Source organism: Fistularia commersonii, chromosome 7 (genome assembly GCF_037954325.1).
Source record: "Fistularia commersonii isolate RoL2024-O1a breed Wild chromosome 7, RoL_Fcom_v1.0, whole genome shotgun sequence".
NCBI lineage: Eukaryota > Metazoa > Chordata > Actinopteri > Syngnathiformes > Fistulariidae > Fistularia > Fistularia commersonii.
Genome location: NC_141290.1, coordinates 9,726,492 through 9,748,499, shown reverse-complemented (window position 1 = coordinate 9,748,499; position 22,008 = coordinate 9,726,492). Strand labels below are relative to the sequence as shown.

General features: G+C 51.6%; 1 protein-coding gene across 2 annotated transcripts in view; it reads left to right on the top strand.

The window, feature by feature from the left end:
* The first annotated feature begins 1,570 nt into the window (after positions 1–1,570).
* gli1 (GLI family zinc finger 1) overlaps positions 1,571–22,008 on the top strand; it is a 35,245-nt gene continuing 14,807 nt past the window's right edge. For both annotated transcript variants that reach the window (XM_086149690.1, XM_086149689.1), the window contains exon 1: positions 1,571–1,927. The gene's annotated coding sequence lies outside the window, so the exon portion shown is untranslated. The remainder of the gene's footprint in view (positions 1,928–22,008) is intronic.

Here is a 22,008-nt window from a genome sequence, read left to right as displayed (position 1 = left end):
TGAAGACAGCCAATGGATAAGTGAGTTTAACATTTCACACGTCACACGTCATTCAGTTGATTTTCTATTTATTATCATTATTATTGTTATTCGCATTATTATTTGACTCGGAATATTCGAAAACCTGCAATAGAGTAGTCAGAGTAGTGATGTGCAAGTCATGGACGAATCGTGTGATTGCTATTCTTACTACAGTTGTGTCCCCCACTCACAAAACAAACGACTCAGTCAGTACCTCAATGACTGAATCACGGACGCCCTTCCCACTCATAATACCAATGACTCACTCAGTAACTCATCGGTATCTCGTCCCACTCGCATAACCCACGGCTCAGTCAATAATTCAATGAATGGACCACAAAAGAGCTAAAAATCACCCTATCTGTTCATAAAACTCACTGACTCAATGAACGACTCAGTAGGTATCTCAGGGAATCCCTTTACACTCGGATAACGAACGACTCAATCAGTAACTCAATGAACAAATCATTCAGCAGCTAAAAGAAGTGCTCCGCAATCACAAAATGAACGACTCATTCAGTAACTCAAGGAACGAATCACTCGGTAACTCAATGAATGAATCACTCGGTAACTAAATGAACGAATCACTTGGAAACTAAATGAACGAATCACTCGGTAACTCAATGAATGAATCACTCGTTAACTCAATGAATGAATCATTCGGTAACTAAATGAACGAATCACTCGGTAACGAATCGCCCAATGACTCATCAAACGAATCACCCAGTCGTTCCGAGTGGCCGCCCTACATGGAAAAACGAACGACACGCCCGCACGTCCGCGGGGCCGTGTGTGTTTGCAGGACCTATTAAACCGGAAACTGACAAAACCGGTATTTCCAATCCTTAATCAATACAGTTATCGATTCCCGATCGGACCCCTCTTCATTGCGGATTCGAGTATGTCGGATTTACACGGTGACCCTGAACGCACCACCGAGGAGCCCGCATTTAAAAAAAAAAGAAAAAAAAGAAAATCCGCTCCGGGTTTTGCGGCAGATTTTCTCCCTGCGATCGGCAAGCATCCACACACACACTCACACACACGCACATACACGCATGCACGAGTACGCGCAGCCACACACGCCGCGATGAAGTTACACTCCTCAAGTAAAGAAAAACAAAACAGCAATAATAAACGGTTTATTACACTTTCACAACCGGTAGTGGCGTGCACGACCTTTTCTCCCGTTAAATAAACACGCGTGCGTGTGCATGCGTGCGTCTCAATTAAGAATTAATAAACGAATCGTTCATTTGGAGCGGGGGATGAGGCGCGGAGTCTGCGCGCAGCAACGTGGTCTTTTTTTTTTTTTTTTTTTCAAGAAAAACAAAAAAAAAAATGAACTTCCTGTTTCGGGGTGGTCCACAGACTGTGGAGAGAGGGAGGAGGGAGAGGAAGAGGAGGGATGGTGGTGGAGAAGGGGTGTGTGTGTGTGTGTGTGTGTGTGCGTGGGGGGGGTGGGGGGTGGAAGCGTCACCGCATTGGAGGCGCAGCCAAACTCCGGGGCGCCGTGCGGGACTGCGACGTCCGAACATGGGGTTCAGTTCTGCAACCGTGCGCGCAAAGTGAGGAAGAGAGAGAGAGAGAGAGAGAGAAAGAGAGAAAGAGAGAAAGAGAGAGAGAGAGAGGAATGGAAAGGCAGGATGAAGCCTGAGCGTCCGTGAATCCCCCTCTCCTCCATCCCACAGGGAGAAAGAGAAGAAAAACTTGAGAGAAGAAGGACTTCTTTTTTTTTTTCTTCTTCTTCTGGACACACACACACACACACACACACACACACACACACATATACACACAAAAAGCTTCTCCTCCGTGCGCTTTCTCCAATCCGGACCCCGCCGGGCTCACCTGGGACCCCGAACCGAACCGACGTTCATGCCCGCCACTCTCGCGATAACCTGAGGTACGTTCCGCTCCCGTTTAAAAAAAAAAAAAAAAAAAAAGTTGCAGGAAAGTTTTTTTTTTTTTTTTTTTTTTTTTTTTTTTACTCTTCACCCCCCCCCCTCCCCTCCTCCTCCTTTTCATCTTCCTCCCCATGATGATGGCGAGGGGCTTTATTTGGCAGGAAGTGCGTCCTCTGCCCCCCCACTACCTCTTTATGACTTTTAAAATCTTTTATTTTGGAGGGATCCATCCACTTCCTCCCGCCCACCTTCCCTTCGCTGGTGCTGATGTGGTGCTCGGTTTGCTTCTAAGTCATTTTTTTTGGGGGGGGGGGGGTGTTATGGCACTTTGGGGGTCCTGCATGGGGTCACGTGGAGGTGGGGGGGGGCAACAGCTGTTTCCTTGTAACCTGAAATATCTTCTCCAACTGTGGGTTTCCATCAGGACACCCACCAGAAAAACAACACCCCCACCCCCACACACACACACTGTCAGCTTGGTATTGATCTATCTGTTAACCCCCATCAACACACACACACACACACACACACACACACGCACGTCCAGATCCTCACCTAGCTACCTCCAGCAGCCTGGAAAACGTCAGCGGTGAGAAGCGGCCGGACACTTGTTTACATAGAAAAGTGACGGTGACGAGTTGCCGGGCACACACACACACACACACACACACACACACAAGCACATTTATCAGAGGCACTTCACACAGGGATTCACTGTCAGACACATCGGTTGTGCGGGACAGGCTCGGAAGAACTTCATTAACTCGTTGATTGATTCATTAATTGATTCGTTTGATTGATTCATTAATTGATTCATTTGATTTGAAATCTGACAAATAGTGATATTGGAGTGGCAGCGGCGGCAATACGTGGGAATTCCTCGACGCTGGGGGTCCCTGCCAAGGCTGAGGGGCAGTTGCCCCCCCCCCCCCCCCCCCGGCTGTGCGGAGGCCAAAGGGCCCCCGTGATGGTGGCGGCGGCGGGACGGGGCGGGACGTTCTTACACAAATAGAGGACGGCGATGTCTCCGCGTTGGCGGGTTCTGGAGCGAACTGGCGTGCAACGGCGGCGGTGGCGAGAAGGTCACAAGTCGGTTTAAGCCCCCCCCCCCCCCTTTTCCCAAGGAGGAGGGTCTGACTCGGTTGCCATGGCGCCAAGGTGCCTTGTTTTGTTTCGGTCCATTTTTTTTTTTTTGTGCAGGCCCGCCGGTCACATGACTCGGGAAACCCCAACCCCCCTCCCTCTCAGGGTGCAACAAGTGTTTTTGTCCAGATTCCATTTTGGGCCGCTCAGCAAGAAACATACATCACGTGACACACACACACACACACACCTCCTCCAACTCTTCCCATATACCTCCCACCTTCCAGGGAGGGGGTGCGGGGTGGAGACCACCCTCACTGGGATCACAGCCCCTCAATCAGACCCTTTCACACCCCGTGAACCTGAAACAATCAGGGTTTAATAGCAGCTGTCTGTCTGCGCCGGTGCTGGACCGAACCACGGAGCGCGAGGGAGCGGGGGGGGGCGAACAGCCGACCCGACGGATGCTTTCTTCTTCTTCTTCTTCTTCTTCTTTTCCGTGCTCTTCTTCGTCTTCGCCCCTCCTTTCACCGGCACGGTCTTTGTTGCGTCAGGGCCTTTTAACCGCCGAACCAAACGCGATCACGTGATCTATCCGAGAGGGAGGGGCCTGGCAGGGGTGCTTAAACATGGCCGGCAGATAATGACCTCCCTGCGAGGTCGCCATAGGATACCCCCCCCCCCCACACACACACACACACACACACACCCCGGCCCTTCCGTCGCCGGCGCCTGTCCCAATACACCATTTTGAATGGAGGTGGAGGATTGAAGGGGCTGAGTTGTGGGCTGACACCAAAGGGCAGAGGCGTTAGACGCCCCCGAGTGACGGGAAACAGGGGAATGCGAAATGGAACGAGCCGGCGCGCCGATGGCGGACGAATCAGTTCGATTCCCGGTTCCTTCTAGTGCGTCGAAGTGTTGTTGAGCAAGACACCGAACCCCTAACTGCTCCCCTGGCGCCGCTGGACGGCAGCCTCCTGCTCACGGTTCATCCATGATGGGTTCATTGCTGAGATCCCCACGGGGATTAATGAAGGATAAATTATAGAAGGTGTGAAACTGGCAAGGAGTCTCTCCTGTAGCTTCACTTCCTTACACATGTGTGAACCCATTCTATGGTGTCGGTGTGTGTGTGTGTGTGTGTGTGGATGACTCACTCCGCCGAAGTAGGCAGAGGGTTAAAGCAGAGGCGGTGTTTATTATTTCCCCCAGGTTGCCATAGACATGGTACATTTACCTGCTGCCATCAGCAGCGTGGTTGGGACACAGGGGGGGGCTCACACACACACACACACACACACACACACACACACACCCATGCACTGTGCGGCGTCTTCTCTGATGTCATCACGCAGGGTAAATATCAGACGAACGAATCCTCTCACGGCAGAAATCCTCTCTCCTCTCTTTCCCTGCGTACGAACCCGAACCGGAATGTATTTGGAGGGAGGTTAAGGGAAATGCACATCGCGTGCGTATATGCGTATGTATGTGTGTGTGTGTGTGTGTGTGTGTGTGTGTGTGTGTGTGAGATGAACCTCCGGGACAACAACGGCCTTATCTGAGATGAGATAAGGTGAGGGTTGGTAGGCTTCCTGAGCACCTCGCCGCTCCTCGGTAAGCTCCTCGCAGAGAACGAGATTTTCCGGCTCGCGGATGGAACACAGCGCACGTTCGTCAGGACGACAGATGTTTCTGGATTACAGATGTGTCAAGATTACTGAGCAGCAGAGCTAAATCAAATCAGAGTCGCGCGGTCAGTCCTGAGCGCCAAGGTTCTTCTTCTATCATTTTTATTTCCTTCCACATCCATGTGACACGCGGCTTTGTATTTATCGCAACGGGTCCGATGTGCACGTCGGTGCACGTCGATGGACAGCGACGTCCGCAGTGTTCTCGGAAGCGGCGCTACGACGACGACGGCTAACGAACGCCGCGCGATCCGGTGCTAAGTAGCACGCTAGCTTTGCGGGCATGCGCGTCAGTGTGCGCTCGGCACACGTTCACAGACGGCGATATCCGCCGAGCGTTCTCGGAAACGGCGCCGTGACGACGAAGGCGCCCGCTAACCATCACCACCTGAGCTGGTGCTAAGTCGCTCAGCTAGCTTAGCTGGTCTGGCGCAAACGGACGTGGATTCTAATATTGTCGGCGGCTGCTGTAGCGGCGCCATGAGAACAGCGGCCATGTTTATTTACGTGTCGAAGATGTTCCCTTGAAAACGACGAAACGGTCTTGCGTGTAGTTCAGAATCACGATGAAACGTAGGGTTTTTTGCATTCGCAGCACATTTTACGCCACCCTTTTTATAAACAATATTTATGAAGCAAAATAGAGAGAGAGAGGGGGGGGGGAGCGCTAGCTCTCTTCCTTCATCAGCGGTGGAATTTGCTGGAAAGGAAAGAAGGGCGAGAGAGAGCGAAAGGTGGACAGGAGAAACATTTCATAGCGGCTGCAAGTGAGACGAGAGAGGAGGAGAGAGAGAGAGAGAGAGAGAGAGAGAGAGAGAGAGAGAGAGAGATGCACATTGTTTTAAATCTGCAGCGAGTCAGCCTCTCAAATTTATGCCCATGGGCTTCTTCTTGGGTGGGCTGCAGGGAGGGCGGTGCACGAGCCGGAGCAGGGGAAAGTTGCCGACTCCAGACTGCTTGGCCTCGCTCTGCAGCTCCTCTCTTTTCCTGCTGGAACACATTTGCAGGCCCCCGGGTCCCGTCCATGCTGGCGGCGGCGGCGGCGGCGTCTTCGATGACGCTTCTCGCAATGCTACATGTTAGCAGGAGCCCATAAAAAAAAAGTTGCTTTAAGCTGTTGAAGACCGCGAGCGTCAAAGTTTCGCTCTCACCCCCCCCCCCCCACCCACATAACAGCAGTGGGCGGTTTGCGTCTCAGCCTCCAGGGGCCGAATCAGATAAGGCCGGACTCCGTATTCCATGCCATTCTGATGGCTGTTTGTGTTCCCCCCCGCCCCCTCCTCGGCGCAGCCGCCAGCGTTTGTTCGGGCGGCCGATCCACAACCCGAAGGCCTGACCCCAAGGTGCGTTCGGGATAGAAACGAAAAGCGCCAGAGGGGAGGGACGCCTCGCTTCCTGTCCGTGTCCTTCCTCACGTCATGTCCCACTTTAAATGAAAAGCTTTGCAAAGCTGCTTCAGCGGCCTGAATGCACAGTGAGGAATGACATCACAAAAACACACTCCGGACGTGAGTAGCCCACTAGTGCGTTAGCGGGATTTTCCCCTGAGCGTTAGCCATAAGATGCTAACTTAAACCAAAAAGAAAGAAAAAAAAAAAAAAAACACCCTTGAGTAATTACAATGAACAACTGTGTTATTACTATTTTCTCTTTTTTTTTTTTTTTTAAAATCAGTCTTGGCTTTCGGGGAGAGCCACACACGCGCTCGGTTCTCCCTTTTCCAGCCACCTCGCCCAGCTCCGCTCCAGCTGCTGCGTCTGGCTGCTCGGCGGGCTAATTCACTCTGAAGGTATTATGGTTATTGGGAGGCTTGTAAACCATTAAGTCCTTATTTACAAGGGAGAGAAAAATGGTGGACTGGTGGTGGCGGTGCTGCGGGGGCTGGGACCTGGCACCGGCGCTGACCCCTCTGTAAGTGATTGGAATAAATGGATTCCTCGGCGTGCACGCTCCATGAGGGGGGGGCATCTGGACCGGCCCCTTCTTGTTGCATGTATTGTTAATAAGTCGAGGTGCGCTTTCACTTCCCGACGGCCGATTGTTACCAGGAGCCATCCGGCGCAGACGTACATGCTCCTTTACGTCGAACGCGCCGCTTTGGAGTCATTTCGACGCCTGGCTCACTCATCAGCTCAGTCGGGGGCAGGAAGCCGGGTTCTTGTGCAGAGCCCAAAGGGTCCGAAGTCTTCGTCTACCACCCGCTGTCCAAAATCTGGTCCAGGAAAGATTCCTACGTAGGCGCGGGTGAAAGGGTGACTTTCTGCGATCGACGGGCTCCCCTGAAATTGAGCGTTCCGTGGGTATAATATCTGGAAAATTAATAAATCATGTATTTTTTTCGCGCTTTAGCTCCTTGTGTTGGTGGGGTGGCGGTTAGCATGTAGCCACCCTCCTCCCTCGGGGTCATGTGCATATTTTCAGTCGAATCGACCCCCGGTCAGATCCGACCAAAGCGCAACTGCCGCCGACCCACCGTCGCACCCCGGCGTGAAGCAAATGCTGGAATGACGACGCTACTGTCGCAGCTGTTGTTTTCTCAGGTCGGTGGCCGTCACCCCCCCCCCCCCCCCCCCCCCCCCCCCCCGGCACCGACCCCCTACGCCTCCACCCGCCCCTCTCCTCGCCACCGTCTTTGCGGGTGCAGAGCGAGGTTAGCCCCGACGGGACGGGAGCTGGCGCAGCAGTGCACCTGCTAGCTAAAAAGACTGAAGGGAGCGTGAGACAACAGAGCAGCCAGCGGCGGGTTGGGGGGGGGGCGGCGGAGGAGGAGGATGGAGCGAGGGCAGGGTACAGTGAAAGGAAGGGACTGTGAGAGTGTTCCTCGGTCTTTGGACCGCGGAGGGGATTGGGGTTCCATGCTGGGCATTTATGCCGGGCCTTTCTTTTCTCACGGAGCAGAGCGGCGTGACGGACTGGGAACCTGCGCCAGGGTAGTTTTCCTGCCTCCTCACCCGGGGAGCGACTGACGGAACACTAAACTTCCTCTCGCGCAATTAAAACTCCCATTCAGAGGCTAATTAAACAATAAATGCTAACCGGTTTACTTTGCTTCCCCAATGCTGCTTCTAATTCTCGGGCTCGAGGTTAAGCCAGTTCCAGGTACCGATCCGACGCCAACGCGTCCAAAAGCAACTCCGTCCACCATCTTTGACCTTTGACCTCTCCCGCTACAGCTGCACGTGTTACTTTTCATTGCTGCGAGAGGCTAACGCCATCCCAGCTCCGTAAGGCTAATGCTACCATTCCGTGACCGTAAACAAGTATCAGCCGTGTCGCTCCATGTGTGAATGAGTCCTTTAAGGCTCATTCATGCTCACGTTACGTACGTAAATAGGTACGCTTCTTTCAGACGTGGTCAAATGCCACTGCCCACATACCTCGCGCACGTGGTTTACGTCCCCGTGGCTCCGTGGCTGTTCGGCAATACCTGTACTAGCGGGCAGTGCTGAGTTCAGAGGTCACCTCTGGCGGTCAGAGAATTCTTCTCCCTGGTCATACCGACGCCATGTTGCCTTTTTGGTTGTGTATTCTGCGTTAGACTACATATTCCTGAGCTCTAACGTACAGAAGGACGCGTATAATGCTAGCACAGAAAACGGACGAAGTGAGCAGGACATAGAAGTACGCAGATGTTGGCACCGCTCAAATACTAATGCCGGCCTTGACGAAGGTTAAGGGGCGGAGCCATCCGCCCGTACACGCCGTTCATTTCTTGCAAGCGATTTGATGCTATCTAAGAAACAACAGAGAAGAATACTCTCACAGTCTCCTAAACCCCGGCTGCTAGTACTTGGATTCAAAGTCGACTAAGGCTACAAACAAAAGAAGCTAAGGTATCTGTTTATCTCCTGGCGCCAAACCGGATGACTCTGCAGCAAGTTGTCTCTGATCGCTTCCCCGGCAGTTGGAACCGCCGCGTCGACCGTGGTGTTTCCGTTCCCCCTGGTCTAGAAGAGACAGGCAGTTGTTGTGCTGCAAAACCTTTATTGGCCCCCATTAGTCGCCACCTGTAGTCCATTAGGACTACTGTCAGACAGATAGACAGGCGGTTCCAATGGCGGTGACGGGAAGATACCACTCAGCATATCTGCAAAGCAGCGTCGGTACATGTTCAAAGGTTCGACACGCCCCCGAAAAAAAGACCCCCGCAGGTTCCCTCTCAAAGAGGTGATTAATGGACTCCCCTCGCACAGCTGCGGAGCAGAGACACTCGGCGAAGCGCCGTCGAAGGGGGCTTCCCCGGAACCGTCGTCTGGTGACATTATTTGATTGGTGGAAATATCTTCAGCAAGTGGCAGGAATGTAGTTCTACCATCCGAAAAGACTCACAGTGCGCGTTCTTTCCAGCGGGAAGGAGCCGGCGGCGGTCTGATCACGAGACGTTCCAGTCAGAGATTCGGAAAACCCGCCGTTTTGGGTCCAACATTCACGTCGACCCGAGCCACGGCAGCTAACGTGTTAGCGCGGTATGACTGCTAACAAACACAAGTGGAGGGGGTCGGGGGTCTTCTGATTGTTCCAGTTGACGGAGACCTCATGCCCCACATCCCCTCACCCCACCCCCGTCCTCCAACACCCCTCCTTCATCTTGTGTGTCCTCACTCACACTCCTGCTTCCTGTGGGATCGAGACAAGCCTCGGGGTAAAAGGATATCTGTTTGAGACCAACCAGCTCCGTCCCGCATGCTGCAGCTTGTCGGCGCGGAGTTGCGGGCTGGCTGGAGGGAGGGTGCTTCGGCGTCTGGGCGCGCACGGGACGCCCGCGTGCGCCCTTGTCGGCGGCGTTCCCACTCGGCGGCCACCGTGTGCGCTCAGAAATACAGTTTTTCCTTTCCCGTAGGCAGCTTTTTTTTTTTTTTTTTTTTTTTTGGCGTTGTTCGCCGACGACTCTCTGATTGTTGTCTTTGGGTAGAAGCACTAAAACAATCGCTCATCTCCTGTTGCGACGGAAAACAAACCAATCAAATTAAGCGATGCTGCGGAAAAACACCACGCCGTCAAATATCCCTGAGTCACTTGGGCAGAACTCTTGCCCCCTCCTGGCGCCTGAACTTTCACACGCAGTGTTTCAGGAGAACGTCCACAGTGTACAAACATCAACAAGACCCGTGTGTACTTTTGAGTGTACTCCTATATGTACTCTGGTGTGGCACCCTGTGTGTACTCTTGTGTGTACTCTGGCCTGTACTCCGATGTGTACTCTGATGTGTACTCCTAGGTGTACTCCTATGTGTACTCCTATGTATACTCTGGTGTGTACTCTAGAGTGTACTCCTATGTGTACTCTTGTGTGTACTCTTGTGTGTACTCTTGTGTGTACTCTGGTGTGTACTCCTATGTGTACTCCTATGTGTACTCTGGTTTGTACTCTGGAGTGTACTCCTATGTGTACTCTTGTGTGTAACCCTGTATGTACTCTTGTGTGTACTCCGATGTGTACTCTTTTGTGTACTATAGTGTGTATAATGGTGTCTACTCCTATGTGTACTATGTGTACCCTTGTGTGTAACCTGGTCTGTACTCTTATGTGTACAGTTGTGTTTACTCTGGTTTGTACTCTTGCATGTACTCCCTAGTTTTCATCGATGGTCGGTCTTCCCTATCAGAGTGCAGCGGCTGTGACTCTGTGATGTGAGGCTTACCGCCTTGTCATGGCCTGGAGGCCCCTTGCTTTTGTCACCTGCTGCCTTGCGCACGCACACACACACACACACACACACACACACACACACACACACACCTGATTTATCCGACTGCAGGTGCACACATTTTTGTACAACAATGGTTACAAACACAGCGGTGTTGCCTCATGTACCGTCCTGTATCTAACCGAGCATGTGATGATGTCTTAACGTGTTTCGGAAGTTGGACAGACATTTTCATCGATGCAGGGAGGGCCGATGGCGTCGAGCCCACAGTATGTCCACTTGAGAGGGGAGGCGGCAGTGGTGTTATCACCGACTAGGCTAGCTTTGGATCCGGTTCACGTAAATCCCAGCAGGATTGATTGGTTTATGCAAATTTAAGTTACGTAAAACTGCCGGGGGCACAGAGGTTAGCACTTCCACCTCACTGCGAGAAGGTCTATGGTTGGTGGAGTCTCCATGTTCTCGCCGTGTCTTCGTGGGTTCCTACCACAATCCGAAAGCATGCAAGAGGTTCACTGGAGACTCTAAATTGTCCAGAGATGTGAATGAGCACCCCAGTAGTGGTGTAGATACTGAATAAATTATTGAATGAATGAGTGAAAGTAAATGGTGTAGTCTACCGTGGTTCAGTCAAGAGTTGGCGGTTTGATTCCCTGCTCCTTCCGTCCGCACGCCGAAGTGTTCTCGGGCAAGACGCCGAACCTCCCGAAGGCCTGGTTAATGCCTCGCACACAGATCTCTGCCGCCATCTGTGAGCGAATGGGTGAACGCTATCTAGCGTAGCATAGCCACATTACCTAAAACTAAATTGTACACCCCATCCCGCGACCCCTCCCCGTACCAACAAGCTCCTCAACATTCCTGCTCCTGAAAGCTAGCAGATAATAGCAGCAGCGGCTCTTTGAAAAGCTAAAAAAACCCGAGGGGAGCGCAAACACGGTTTTGTCTTGGCGTGTGCGAGCGGGGCCGCGAGGCGACGCGACCGCCAAGCATGCCGGCGGGTCAACGAGGGAGTTGTCTTAACCTCAGCTGAAGTGGGTCCCGAAGTCGAGAGGGAAGTGAAAATTGGCAAACGGAGGGGGGAGATAATTCACCGAGGAGGACCATCTCCCCGCCCCTGAGTCTCTTAGTAAACACGCTGAAGAGCAAACGTTTTTAACTTTGGAGTGCTAGCGCCGCGGCTCCTCTGCTAACTGACCCGCCGCTCTGAAGGGCTGCACATAACAGGCGCCCACATTGGCTTTTGTGTGCAGGAGGGTCTTTACATAACCCACATAACCAGGCACATTGTCTAGCAACCAGCCGGCCACTGAAGGGCCTTGCAAACGGAGGAGGGGGGTCCGCTTGAGTGGAGGCCAGTAGCCGAGTTTGAGAGGCTAGCGGAGCTAAGCTAGGTCACGACTGAGTTTGCTAACCCGCCGGTGCTGTGGAGATACTTCTGCATAAGAGGGATGCCGAGGTGTATCTCTGCAGGGTTTTTTGGGGGGGTGGAGACGTGGCCACCAAAATGGTGGCCATCGCCGTGGGTGGGAGATGACACCCGATTGTTCTCCGACAGGTCGCCGGGGTTCGATCACACTGGCTCGTTATCACCCCCACACACACACCTCCCCACAGGATGATAATGACCCACTTATCACCGAGCCCGGGCGCCACTGTCACCCTTTACAGCCCCCCCCCGCCCGCCACCGCCGCCGCCGTCGGGACACAGGAAGCCCCTTTTTACAGCCGCCCATGAGGTCGTCGCCATTGTCCCTCAATACGCAAAGACAAGGTGTCCTGATGGCCCGCGATGGACCCCCGTATGAGCCTCCCGCCCCCGGGTTGCAACACGCGGCCTTTCTCGCCATTGTCAATTGGCCTGCGACTGCAGAGTATCAAGGCTGGTGTGTGTGTGTGTGTGTGTGTGTGTGTGTGTGAGGGGGGTTCTTTTAAAAGATGTGTGAAATAGGAGTATGGGTATTAAGGGTCTTGGCTCAGTTGGGGGTCCATTGTGTGTAAAGGCTGAGCCCCCTACTGGCATCCATGATCTCCTCCATTGACACACACTCCCCACCAGTGTGTGTGTGTGTGTGTGTGTTTTTGTCAACTTCTTTTACCCCCCCTCCCCCCCGCTAGGCGTCCCCTTCCCCTCCGTTCTCCAGGGCCCACTCTTCTCTGACTCACCGCCAAGGAATCCGTTGAACCCCCTTCCCCACACACACACACACACACACACACCCCTGGTTGAGTTAACTGGATTTCAACAAGTTACCTGGCGTGTGTGTGTGTGTGTTTTTGTGTGTGTGGGTGGGTGCTCGTCCTTACTCGTGTTAATCTACGTCGCTGCCAGCAGAGACCCGGTCGTTCGCCGAGATTGCAGTTACGTGCCAAAAAACCCCGTCCGATTAATCGCCATGGAGACGGTCAACCCCGACACCCGAGATTCGTTTGACAGAATTTAGGCTCAACGCGGCTGAGATTAAGGGGCGCAGATGGAGAGTGTTTGAGGAGGGATTAAACGCAATTATGTTTTAATTGTATTTTAATCATAATTTATCCTTTATTAATCCCCGTGGGGAATTTCGTTCTCTGCAATTAACCCATCATGGATGAACTGTTTCACTCAACAACACTTTGACACACTAGGAGGAGCTACTAGTTACCGACTGTCTGTCTTTTAATATTATTTTAACCCATGTCTATCTAATCTAATCTAATCTAATCTAATCTAATCTAATCTACAAACCCTGTTCTGTGGCAGTTAATCCAGCTCTCATCTGAATCGTCAATAAATATAAAATAGGAGGTTATTGATCCGTGGAGAGTCCCTCAGAGCCTGGACACTTGGCGATAGAACAGGATTACGCCGTGTGTTTCCGCGTGTGTGAGAAATTTTGCTTTGTGCTCATATTAGATTACATTTTTAATCCCTGCATATTAACCTTCACACTATGTTAAGGGTCAATTTGACACAATTTGACCCATTGACCCAATGGGTCAAATTGACCCTTAACATAATATGAGGGTTAAAAGATAGAAATCTTGATTTTTTTTTTTTTTCTCCCAGTCATCATAAAAAAAAAAAAAAAAAACGCAGGACGGACGCCGGTTCCCGCATGTGTGTGTGTGTTGTACAAACTCCCCAACACACACATACCTATTTGCACAGTGTTATCCAGCGTGTGTGAGCGGCACAGCTGTCAATGGCGGGAGTCTATAACCGTCCGCCGCCGACAAAGCGAGGACAAACAGCCACAGTTTGTTCAGGATTTCCTAACAAACACTCCACGAGGAGAGAGAGAGAAGGGAGAGAGAGGAGCTTGGACTCGATTTCCGTGTCGTCGAGGAAACGGGGGATCCTTTCACACCGCACTCGGCTAACCGTCCATGCTAGCACTGGGAAAATCTGGGAAAAACCTTTCGGGCAGGTGTCTTTTTTTTCCACCCCGATGTCCTTATGAAGTACCCGAGGCCCCGGAGTCAAGGGGCTCCTGACCTCTAAACCTTCGCCTGCTATTTTTTTTTTAATTTCTTTACTTCAGAGTGAAAGAAAAGCTTTCACGTGTTGCCTTCAAGGACATCCCGGAACAATCCTCCGTTCTGGCTATCTCAGCCGCCACGCCAATGCAAAGAGCTGCCCTGAAGCAGGAAAGGAGATGCAAAAAATGACAACGGGGGGGGGGGATTATCCACGACGATGGTAGCGTAACACCAGAGCCTTTGTGCAAACAAAGTGTCCCTGAATGAAGCAGGCGTTTAAAAATGATCGCTCGCCACCAGCAGAATGTGACACCCCCCTCCTTAAACTGGCCCTCTTTAAGTTGTTTTCTTCCTGATTCTTGCCCCCCCCCCAACCTCCACCCCGACCACGTTGCAAACATTTGGCCTACGCCAACCCCGGAATGACAACCCCCCCCCACACACACACACACACACCGACACCCTTCTTCCTCCTACTTGCCTCCTCATCAAAAGGTATCTATGGCCTTATGTTCTCAAGTCCGATGGTTGGGGGCGTTTTGGGGGGATTTGGTTAGTACCGTCTCCGTACATGAGAAAAGATTCGGAAAAGACGTGTGGAAAAGAATGGGTTCCAGACGATGAATCCCATCCTATTGAGCGCACCTGAATATAAACCGCAGTGGCTAAAAATAAATGAATAACGAAATAAATATATGTGTGCATATATAGGCCGCGCTTGTCGATAAGCCACAGGTGTCCACATTGTAACACTGAAAAATATTTTTATTTCTATTTATATCAAATTAAATATAAATTTGATATTTAATCAAATGCATACCGGTAACATAAACAAATATGTACCGGAAATGCTCTTTTTCGAACAGTGCCTGTAACACGGCTGACAAAAGAATAAATCCATCCGTTTTCTCCAGCTGATCGCTATCTAAAACCGCTCAAACCGTTAAAGTCGTCGTCTTCAGTGTCGGAACTGAAACGCCTCAGAATTTCACAGTAATTTCATCATCCCATGTGACGAGGCTACATGTTTTGGCGACGTGAAGCTCGTTAGCCCCCAAAAAAACATAAATTAGCCAGATTGTCGTCTAAGCCGCGGTGTTCAAACCGTGCAGAGGCTCATAGTCCGGAAATTACGGTACTCCCATCCCGTTAACCCGGTCGTTAGGTAATCTGAGCTGTTTTGGATCAGTCACCGGGTTTACCGAACCCATTCTCACTCCCAGTTATTTGAATAATTTTGATTTGAATTTCTTCAACCCCACAATAAGGGGTGAAACGTCTTCAAGTGAAGACATTCAAGTCCAGTTGCCACGACAGGGAGATTACAACAAGAATTCCCTTAGCGCCACATACCGAAGCATTTTTTGCCGAACCCGGACCCTCACGTCTACGGCAATGTCTGTATCTGTATCTGAACATCACCTAACTAAGAGTTAGTATTTTCCACACCTTTCTGTTCAAAGTGAGAAATCAGAAAATGATAATTGGTATCTGAGCCGGCTTTGGAGAGAGAACTTGTTGGCTAGTGACAAACGTGCTCGACGTCATAGCAAGTCTTTCGGTCTTTACGGTAACGTAACAATCAAGAATCAATAGATGAGCTCCGACAAAACCAGAAAGCTGGCGGACGAACATTCTCCAGAACAATTTTGGCTACAAAAACATTATTTGTTGGCGGTGTGGATGAGCGGATGTGGATTTTGGAGCGTCCGGGTAGAGGAGCGGATGGCGTAACGGCTCGGCTCGGACCATGTCGACTCTCCGACGCGTCCCCACCAAACGCAAAAGGAGATGAGCTGAAATAGCAGAAGCTCTGCAGATACCCAGTGAAAACATCGCATGGTGGCGGGGAAACTGCTGAAACAGCTTAGTTGTCGTCTCGTAAAACCCTGCAGACTTAAAACTCTTAACAATTAGGGTTTTGATGTGAGCTGATAGCTTTTCCGAATCTTCTCAAAAGTCATCGGGTGTTCGGCTAGCTTTAGCTTAACCCTTGTGTTATCTTGCGCGTCAAGAGTGACCCACTACCATGTTTAGCTGTAGAAAAAAACACCTTAACCTAATTTTTTCCAACTTGAAATTTTATGACTTTTCCTGAAGAGACCCCATAATTAGAAAAAGTGATACTTCTTTTTTGTTTATGTTTCCATGTGGGCAGTACACAACTAGGGTACAAAGATTTTCTTATGGGTCATTTATGGGGACAAGGGAAGTAAACACGATGTTAAGATCGCACGAGGGTTAACAGGTCGTGACACGTTCCGTCCGTCCTCTTCCTGGACGCGACGACTACCGAAAGACTTTTGACGGTATCGTCAAGCGCGAGCGCGCCCCTAAAACTTCCTTCCGACTTTCGGCTTGTAGTCTGCGACCGTGGAAATCTTTGGTCGCGAGCCCAGGAAGAGGGAAGGAGGGGGGGTTCGAGGGGAGTCCACTGTGATTGGAGGTGGACAGTGGAGTGATTAGCATTCATCCCACGGCACAAACAAAAGGAGGAGTGAAAAAGAGGGGGGGGGGTTGCAGGAGAGAGAGAGAGAGAGAGTTTGGAGGGGGTGTAAGAGAGACTCGGGGCGAAAAGGAGAGTAAATCTCGAACCCCCACCGCCCGAATGTTCGCCTTTGACTCATGGCGCAATTATCCTGTGAGAGAAGGAGCAGGGAGGAGGAAGGGGGGGTGAAGAGGAGGAGGAGATGGATAGATGAAGAGAGAGAGAGAGAGAGAGAGAGAGAGAGAGGACATTAATTATTCTGCAGGCTTTTGACCGAGATGCGCCGAGGCAGGCTGAACAGGGGGTCAACAATTGACTCAATTACAAGACAAACTCTCCAAGGGCCCTACAGCGCCGCTCCACGCCGACCCTGCCGCTTTTCCTTTTTTTTTTCGTCTTCTTCTTCTTCTCCTCCTCTTTTCTTTGCCGGTAAATGCTCGCCCCTCCTCAGGTGCCCCCGCCCCTCCCTTCCCCGGCCCTCGGCGGCGAGGTTTTAACCTTTTCGGAGACTGGAATGGAAGGAAGGGAAAGGAAAGGGCACGAAGCCGCTTCTTTATCCGGGTTTACGGCTGGTGAATTGGAGGCGTCTGGCGGCCCCGAACGGCGAGGAGGAAGGTGGATAAGGCTGAGAGCCTGTGGGTGATACATGTCCCTGAATGCAACACGGGTTCTAATCGCACACATACTGAGTTCAGGTGCAAACAACTTAAAAAACGCTCCAAAGAATTAATCAGTTTAGAAAAACGAATAAATAAAGCTGCAGAATGAGAGTCAACCGTGATTTAGATTTTTCAGGAAACGCAGCAAAGTCCAGAGTTTTGCCTGGAACTGAGATCGTCCCGGGAAAGCGCTCAAAACGAAGCAGCTGATTTTGTTTTTTTTTGTTTTTTTTCCCGTGGAGAGTTTTTTGACAACGGCAGATTCGCACCTGCGTTTGGTGCACTTGCCGACCCCCCCCCCCACACACACAGGTCACAGTTGTTCCCTGATAAGGTCAGACAATACAGTGAGGAATGGGGCGTCGACAAAGGGTCTCCAGTCCTGCTCTCGTCCGTCAAAAGGAGCGCTCAAGCATAGAACCCCCCCCCGTTTGTCTCCTAACGTCAACTAGCTTTTCCCCTCTGTCGTCCCTTTGTCACCCCGGTTTTCTCCTCCGCTCCCTCATTCCGATCCCCTCCTTTTGTTGGAAGGAGGGATTTTTATTCCCCCCCATCTCCCATTAGTTGGTGCTGTTTTTGTATTTACAGGAAATGGCCAGCAAGGGGGGGGTAAACCTTCACAACACGTTCAAAGACTTTTAGCCAGGACGCGTTAGCAGTCGGCTCCCTGTCCTTGAGTTGAGATTAAATTCGATAATTGGTGGGGTTTTAGTCAAGAAATTGAAAACAGTGTTACTGGAAATCATGAATTAATGTTAATGGCATTTGTGACAAGTTCGGCCAACTTCGAATGTATGTGCGTGCGTGCGTGCATGTGTGTGTGTGTGCGGGTGTGTGTTTGTATGAGCTGTTATCACTGACTCATTGACTTTGAATCCTACTTGAGTGTTTCCTACGAGTGCCCGCTTCCCGCGGGGCGGGGGGGTTTAATACACAGATTTACACACACACACACACACACACACACACACAGGTAAGACAGTGGGCCAACCAGCGGGCAATGCTAATTTCTCCAGCTAAAGCTGATCCCCCACCCCTTTGTGCTGAATCATCAACATTTAATAATAATGAATGATTTATCCCTTATTAATCCCTCGCGGGGAAATTCATTCTCTGCGATAAACCCATCATGGGTGAACCATGAGCCGTCCGTCAGCGCCGGGGGAGCAGTTAGGAGTTCAGTGTCTTGCTCATCAACACTTCGGCACGCTACTAGGAGCCGAGAATTAAACCAGGAATGTTCAGTTCAAAAGATGATTGCTTTACCTTCTGCGTCACGCCGCCCCCATTTACAAGCTAGGTCGGGCCCCTGCAGCTGGTGGTTACCGTAACCGTGGAGGCCGGCGCGCCGGGAGACGAGCGCGAGTCGGTGTGGAGCACAGTGCATGTTCAGCCCCCCCCACCCCCCACGCATCCACCCCTTCCCCCACCCCCTGCCATGTTTTTTACTGTAACCCTCGGAAAGCGAATCACCTGCTGCGCTAGTAATTGCTAATTAGCATCCAGCTGCATGTTTTAGTGTGTGTGTGTGCGTGTGTGAGCCGCTGACGTTTTGTTTGGTAACGTGAAACTGTATTTTGCTCAGTGCAACCATTCTAGGGTCTTCAACCCCCGATTGCCTTTCACCCCCCCACCCCCTTCAGTTAGCTGTTAGGCTTGTTATTAGCTGATTTGTTACCTTTCAGTGATGCTAATGCTGCTTAATTGCAGTATTACAGCCCTATTGGGACCTCTCACTGCGCCCCCTCCCCCCACGGCTAACACCCCCTCCTGCGCTACCCCATGCATCCACCCCTCCGCCCCCCCCCCCCCCACTCCCTTTCCTCCCATGCATTAGCACTTTGTCGCCTAAAACTAGCAAGATCGTAGCGTAGCTTCCTCCAGCTTCTCCCGCGGTATCACTTTCCCGACTGCTGCTCCACACATCCATCCCATTCCAGGGATGTATGTGTGTGTGTTTGTGCAGCTGTGAATGCCGTCTCCTCTGGACGCCGATGACTCGTCTTTTCCTGACAGCCCGCGACCGCTCTTTCATTTGTTCGGGGGGGGAAGTGTGTGTCTGTGTGAGTGTCGTATTCAGGGATTATCTGCTCCGGCTAATTGAAAGCTAGCACATCTGCCCTCCCTCACATCTGTGCATTAAGACAAATGGCTGCCATATATCAGCCTGTAGGTGGGCGTGGGGACCACACAGGGGCCCCGCTGCTCCTAGTTACTCTGTAATGACTTCATCGTCTAATTAATTAAGGTTCGTTTGAGGAAAAACACGGTCAGGGAAAGAAGTGGAGGTCGATATCCGTGCAAATGGACACCGCTAATCTCTGAATCACCGATCTATGACATCACCGCGTGCCGCCGCCAGGTCTGAGCAGCCGCCGGACCTGATTGGCTGCTCCAGCGTTCACGGTTTTGAGGCCCATTAGCGTCTCAGACAGAAATGGCGGCGCCTCTTGTTTGCACCCTAATTCCACCAACTTCCTCCCGCAAGCTAACGTGCTAGCATTAGCCGCCTCCGGACACCGTGTTTACGCCTCTTATTATTATTATTATTATTATTTGCCGTGTGACCATAGCAACAGTGTTATGCTCACTTTTCTAAAATCTTGATTCTCACCTCGCCGTTTGACTGCGATCACACAAGCCTCCAACAAAACCAGGAAGTGAAAGCGGGTTCCGGTTCGGAGCGGCGGCATTCTGCGCCGGAGCCACGGCGAAACCTGTCGCCGCCACCATGAACCTCTAGTCGCGTGGAACACTCCTGCAGCCATGGCTGCATCCCTCCCTCATGCTGATTCAAAAAAAAAAAGTGGGTTGGGGTCTATAAATTACACATAAAGCAAGACCATAGCGGAGTCATAATGGCGTCCATTGCCGCCGCCACTCTGGAGGAATCACATACGCGGTTCCTCCCACGCACATGAAGCCATAAACACTCCTGACCCGCCGCCGTTCGCCGCCCTGTGTTTGTTTTTTCTCTCTCTCTCTCTCTCGCTGCTGCGTGCGGTGCTTATCCACCCACCCACACACACACACACACACACACACACACACACACACACACACTCAATCACACACAAATTCCCACCTCCTCTTTCTCGTCTTCCTCAGGTTTTCCACATTCTCTTTCCTGCCTTGCTTCCAGCTGTGTTATGCAAGGATGGAATATATATATATAGAATATATACACGCACACACTTACATATATGTATAAGTAGCAACAGGCAGGCTATAAATATAGTCTGCCCACCCAAGCTTGTCAGTAAAGATTTTTATTTTACCATTAACTACAGCCTCTCTGTGAGGTGAACGGGGTTATTATTATTATTTGTTTTCGCTTTTTTCTCTGCTCGGCGATGCTAACGGGAGGACAGACGAAACGGGCCGGAGGGCGGAGGGCTCGGGTGGAGTGAGCGAGTGGTTCTGATGAAGGTGGAGACAAAATCTGCAAATTACGACCCCCCCCCCCCCCCCACACACACACACACACCACCACCACCGTTGGAAAACGGGGGTTGGGCTCTTTGTTGTTTATAGATAGCGGCGTGCTCAGAGCAGACGGGGCCCACAGCTGGGAGCCAGCTGTGTGAATCAGCCTCCCCACGTCTGCTTTATCCATCCATCCCTCTCTCCCTGAACCCCCACAACACACACACACACACACACACACACACACATACACACACATACACACCCCGTTTCCTCCCTCCGGTTCCTCTCCTTAAAAGGAGTTCAAAGACATATTTGTGGCCGGCGCCTTGCCCACCTGATAGGCTCCTGACACTCTGACGTGCAGAAAGTGGCACGGTTTGGGGGGGTAGGGGTGAGGTCGGGGGTCGGGGGGGGCCGCCGTGCAGCATGGTGGACAACGGAGAAGGTGGGGTGGGGTGCTGGAGGTGAAGAGAGAGGGTAGAGAAGGAGTCGGGTACAGGAAACCGCAGGTATGTGCAGGGCGGTGGGTGGGTGGCCCGGAGAAAGGGCGCAGAAGAAGTGTGTGTGTGTGTGTGTGTGTGGAGGGGGGGGTGGAAACACCTCGCCCGCCCCTCCCTGGAGGAAAAAAAAAGAACCGGCCCGAATTCAACTGACTGGGCACCGTGCGTTGCCGTGGAAACCACCGCAACGGACCCGGCAACAAAACACTGGAAGGGAATTACTCACCAAACTAGCATCGCAGATCTTGACGCTCTTAGAAAGCATTTTATCGACGCACGTTGACGAAATACGAAAGGTCGGCGTCTGAGTTATGCGGCAGTGACACTCTGTCCTGTCGCACTACAAGTTTTACTATGTTGACATATTTCAGTAGCAGTTAGCGCAAGTTGGTGAAGCTAGCTAGAGGCAGTGGGCGCGGCTAGTCAGCAGGGAAACCCGTGAGTGAGGGGAATGGACCGACCCGACCTGTCAATCAAACATGCTACAATTTCATTCGTTGATCACTGAACCGACCGTGATCGCGTCTGGCCCGACAGCCAATGAGAAAGAGGAGGGGGCAGCACAAAGTAAGGATGATCGGGAGAGAACAGGAAGTAGCATCCATGAGGACGGGGGAAGGAAGACGCAGCAGATATTTGCGCTAATAACAGTGGCTGCCATGTTTGTCGGCCATGTTTGTCAACCGTCTAAACTCTTGTGATCCGTTCAGGTGTCAGTTTTAATCCACCATGAGGTGTGTGATCCTGAGGGTCAACGAAGCTAAACTGGACTGTAGTAATGGATGACAAAGCGGATAGCTGCGCTAACAACACTTGCACCTGTGTTTGTCATCCGTGTTTGTTCACCCTCTTGTAATGCGTTCAGGTGTCGCTCTGACCTATCGTGTAGTTCACGATCCCTCATCGGTGGTTAAATGCGTTTGACCTCGAAAGTAGCACCAAGCTAGGCCTGTCCATCCCGGAACTGAATGCTATTAGCTAGTGACCAACAGCCCCAAACCCCCTTGTGATCAGCTGATGTGAGCGTGAGCTGCTCCTTGACACCGTGGCGGGATGTGGAAGGGAACTAGAAAGGTGGTGAGATGCAGTTCTGTTTTTGTTAGCCAGCAACAGCAAA